Raw genomic sequence first — 5,151 nt, 5'->3', positions numbered from 1 at the left:
AGTATCCTCTACTCGGTCGAGTATTCCCATACTCGGCCGAGTATTCTTGGGCAGTAAACTGTCCAGAAACACACGACACACTTACTCGGCCGAGTAAGCCATATTCGGCCGAGTAACAGACTTAGAAAACCGTGGTATTACATATAGGATTGGGTATCCTGCAGGCGGTACAGATTGTCGTAGAGTCATGTACATATATTTAGACTAGGACTTCGCACTGCGTGGTAAGACGTGTCCTATTATAGCGTGTTGTCTAGTGAGTGGACTTGGAATTGGTCACCTTTGCGTGATACTGGGTTACCAAAACTAGTGTAAGATGCTGCGGTGTCAAGAAGTAAAGGTAAAGTGAAAATCTAGCCTGAACTATATTATTTCCATTATGTCATTTGAGTAATTTTTGCTTTTAAGCATGCAACACATTTAACTTAAGCGTGAGTTTCGTAATTTATTTTTCGTTACATAAGTTTTGATATTTAAATCTATTTTTGATATATTATTGATGCTGTAACATTTATATCATGTGATATGCCTGGGAGGATGTCGAGTTACTCCCCACTGATTGTGGCTGTAATGTTTATAACATGACAGGTGTTAGCTTTGTTTAGGATTTCTGTGTGAGCTAGCGAGTAGTTTGCAGATCCTACTCTGTTTTTCTGATTTCTTTTATAAGTTTAGTCTTGAACACTTTTGGAGGTTTTCTTTATTTTCGCCCTTTTTATAAAAGTGGCATTTGTTTAGACTTAACCATTTAACTTTATCCTTGAGAATTTTATACATTCTCATTTTATAATAGTAGAACTTTTATCTTTGTGTTTTTAATCCCATTCGACAGTGTTTTCGCCACTGTTTGGCAGTAGATTTTATAGGGGATTACAGTTGGTATCAGAGCATCACTGCTCCCGACGCTAACACATTGATCGTTAGGAAAATGCCTAATAAATGATTTGACTAAATAAATGATTTAGTGACAGATGGGTAGAAACCAATAAGGACTTGGATGTTAGTCTATGTGTTCTTGCTAATCAGTTCTTAGCATTTACTATGTATTACCTTTCTTTTAAGATGTCTGGAGGACGCGGACGCGGAAGAGGAATTCCCGATCAGAATGCAATCAACCAAGCGATCATTGACTCGCTTAACCAGCTGACCAACAGAATTGAGAACATGGGTCCTAACGGTAGAGGAAACGGTGGACAACAAGAGTTTAGTTTTTCCCACGCTGCTGGGCAGATGACAAAGAGCAGACTGGCATTCTTCAAGGGTACTGTTGACCCTGAGGTGTTGAGGCTATGGATTAGGTAGATGGAGAGGCAGTTTGAGATTTGCGAGGTTCCAAATCGGCGCAAGGTGAATCTGGCCGTCCATTATCTGCAGGAGGAGGCCGATCATTGGTGGAGGATAGTCGGTCCTACCGCCGTACTTGCACCTGGGTTTGGCTGGACCGAGTTCATAGCCATGCTCGAGAATAGATTCTATCCTGAATAATTGAAGCACCAAAAGATGGATGAGTTTATGGAGTGTAAACAAGGAAATAACATGTTCGTTCAGGAATTTACCGATCACTTCAACAAGCTGGCACACTTTGCTGAGGAATTTCTCCCTAATGAAGCCCAGCGAGTCTTCTACTATCGTAGGAGGATGAATGCTGAGATTACTCATTCGATGCCTCGTGATCTTGATGTGACTCATATTTGAGCACATTTAGTCCCCGAATTAATCTCGTTCCTATGCTTTATAGTGCATAATTGGGTCATTTACTATCTTTAGTTTCCCATTTTGCGTATTCTTTGAGGTTTTGTCCCCCTTGGTAGGAAAGGAGTGCTAACCTTGCATTTACATGGTGAAATGGAGCTAAATTGTTCGCATCTAATGACCAAGCATCAAAGAGAAGACGATACTAGAAGGCCTATGTAGATAATAAAGTAAAATGGGCAATGACGAAAGGATCCTTGCATCCTCAACAAGAGAAAAGAAGCTGTCTGACCCAGGATCCGAGCGGATTGCCACCAATCCGGGCGTCTTTCTTCACCAACATCCGAGTGTCCTCCAGTCAAGACGCTCGTCTTGAAGTCTAAGGATCCGAGCGTCTCCTCTATGATCCGCTCGGATCATAGGACAGAACCCAGCGTGCCAAGACTCAAGCCGCTCGGGACGAGCATATCCATACGGGACTAGCAAAACGGAAATGCTCATTTCCTTGGAGAGGAGCACTTCCTCAACTTTTCTTAAGGGTCTTAATAGTCATTTAAGTCCTTAGTAACCCTAATTTTTTTACTTAATATTTAGTATAAATACCCCTTTGTACTACCTAGATTATCATCAAGTTGTAATCAATTAGTAAGCAATCTTAATGCAATCTTAATACTTTCTTAATCTTGTAATCAACTTTTATTCTAGTCTTAATACAAATCTCAATACTTAATCTTTTCTTAAATTCTCTATTGTTCTTCATTTATTTTGGGTAATTAGAAGATTATTTGGGTTTATTTGGAGGATTGATAACCTTCCATCAATCATCAAGTACCTCTATTATTCTTTGCATTATTATTTGGAATCATCTTCATAGGTATAATTCTCTCTTAATCTTGTTTAATTATTGTTAATCATTTTCATTTACTCATCATGTTTTGCCTTGCTAGTATGATTGACAACCTTGTTAGTATGATAAACTTGATAATGAGTGAGTAGTTTCCTTAACTAGGGTTAATGGGGAATTAGGGGAAACCAAAATGGGGATTGATTCATGCTTAATCTAATATGTTTTCATAATTAATTTGCTTGCTTGTTGTGATTTCAACTTATGAACATGTTATGTTTGATGAAATGCGAGCCTATGAATCCTTGCATTTTTTACCCATCACCTATTTTTTCAATGAGACTTGTAAGCTTATACACCAACTCGAGTCTCATTAGACCATGCATATAGTTGGATAGGAAGGACTAAGTCGACTTGTAGGTGTTGTACAATCTAATCGATTCGGCTCCTGGACCCAAACCTTCTTAGGGATTTTACGCTTATACACCAACTCGATCCCATCATAACAATAAGTGCTTGCATCTAGTAGAGAACATGTTTGTATGATCAACTCCCATGAACCTCCTATGAACCCATGACACCCTAGTGCTTTTAATCAATTGTTTACATCTCATTTTAATCACCTTGCTTGTTTTTATTACTTTGCTTTTATATTGTTAATTAGTTTAGTTGATCTCCTATGTCAACCCAAATTGTGACACCCTAAGACATAACCATTTGCAATTGAAAATCCTACATCAATACCCGTCCCTTGGGATCCGACCTTTACTTGCCTCTTTACTAAGAGTAGTTTCTAAAGTATAAATATTGTTTTGGTTAGGTAGCTTTTGACGACGAGTTTTAACCCGCACCAAAAATGGCGCCGTTGCCGGGGACGGTGTTAACTTGATTTGATTTTCATTAATTGTTTTTAGTTGTGTCTTTCTTTAACTTGGGAAAGTCAATCTCCTCAAGGTTGTTCTAATTGTTTTCAAGTTGTTTGATATTTTGCATGTCTAGGAGATCACAAGGTAACTTGTTACCCATTGATCTTGAAATTGAAAGAACTTTGACCAACAATAGAAGACTTGCTAGAGGTACTTTGAGAGGTATTGGAGAAATTGTGAACATTAAACCAAATAACATTGAGTTTACCAACCCTTTTGCAAGAGATGGAGAGGATAACCCAATACAAAACCCACCACAAAATCAACCCACAATGCCTAAATTCTCATCACATTTCCTACCAACCAAGGAGAACCTACCAAATTGTACTCCTACACCACAACATTTAACCGGTAATTTCATTACCAAATCCGCATTCATACAATTAGTTGAGAGAAGTCAATTTGGAAGGATGCCTAGTGCAGACCCTCACTCACATATGGAGACTTTTTGTGACTATTGTGATGCGATTTCTCAAACCGTAGTTACTCAAGACCAAATCCGATGGGTCTTATTTTCTTTTTCTTTGATTGGTACCGCGAAATAATGGTTGAAAGCCTAGACAAGGCTACTCTCGGTATTGATTCTTGGAAGAAATTGGCACTTGCTTTCTACAAGAAATTCTATCCTTTGGAAAAGACTAACATGTTGAGAGCCCAAATCACCGGGGTCAAACAAAGGGATGAGGAATCTTTTTACGAAGCATGAGAGAGATTCAAGGACACTTGTCGTACTTGTCCACACCATGGACTTAACGAGTGGTTCCTTGTAAAACAATTTTGGAATGGTCTATATGAAGACTCCCGAAACATTCTCAATATGGGATCCAATGGTATGTTTACCAAAGTTGATGACAATCAAACATGGAACAAAATTGAAGAAATGGCGGTCAATAACTCGCAATATAGTAGACCTCGGAAGGCTACTAGAGGAGGAAAGCATGAGGTTGATTCCATTATTCAATTTGGTGCTCAACTAAGTGCTCACATTGACACCATTAATTTGAAGTTTGAGAAGGCCATGGCTAAACTTGAAGAGGCCTCCAAATCACCCAAGAAACTTGTTAATGCTATGGTGGCATCATCATCAATTCCAAGTGGAGTATGTGAGAGTTGTGGAACTTTGGGACATGACCAAAGTGAATGTAGGGGAACAAGTGAACAAGTGAATGCTTTCCAAGCATACAAGAGTGGCATCCCTTATTCCAACTATTTCAATGAGAATACCAAATTCCATCCCAATCTTTCATCAAAAGCCAAAATGTTCAAAATCCTCAACCAACATGCACCCCACCTCCAATGAGAAATCAAGCTCAAAGACCCTTTTACCAAAGCCAAGGTTATCAAAATCAACCCTCTTTAAATCAATCCAATGACCAAGTCTTTGATGTTCAAAAAGCGGTCCTCCAAATGCAAAAGAATCCACAAGAATTTTTCACTCAAATGCAAAAAGATAACAAAGCAAAAGATATCACCATCAACAACATACTAGATCACACAAAGATGTTGGAGACACAAATGTCTCAATTAGCATCTTCTAGCTCTTAAAGACAAAAGGGGCAATTACCACCTCAAATTAATCCCCCAAGACATGAGTCGGTGAGTGCCATCCATTTGAAGAGTAGTACAAGGTATGAAGGGCCGAAGAGGCCCATTGATGAAGATGTTGTGAATGCTAGTGACAAGGAAAGA

At 38.9% G+C, this 5,151-nt stretch overlaps 1 non-coding gene across 1 annotated transcript; it reads right to left on the bottom strand.

Annotated features, from left to right (window-relative positions):
• Positions 1-4,105: 4,105 nt before the first annotated feature.
• On the bottom strand, positions 4,106-4,212 carry LOC141603731 (small nucleolar RNA R71). The gene has a single exon (XR_012525589.1). It is a non-coding gene; the product is annotated as a small nucleolar RNA R71 (small nucleolar RNA).
• Between the last annotated feature and the right edge of the window lie 939 nt (positions 4,213-5,151).

This window comes from Silene latifolia, chromosome 9, assembly GCF_048544455.1.
Source record: "Silene latifolia isolate original U9 population chromosome 9, ASM4854445v1, whole genome shotgun sequence".
In the NCBI taxonomy this organism is placed as follows: Eukaryota; Viridiplantae; Streptophyta; class Magnoliopsida; order Caryophyllales; family Caryophyllaceae; genus Silene; species Silene latifolia.
Note: the sequence above shows the minus strand (reverse complement) of the source record. Positions and strands in the feature narration are given on the sequence as shown.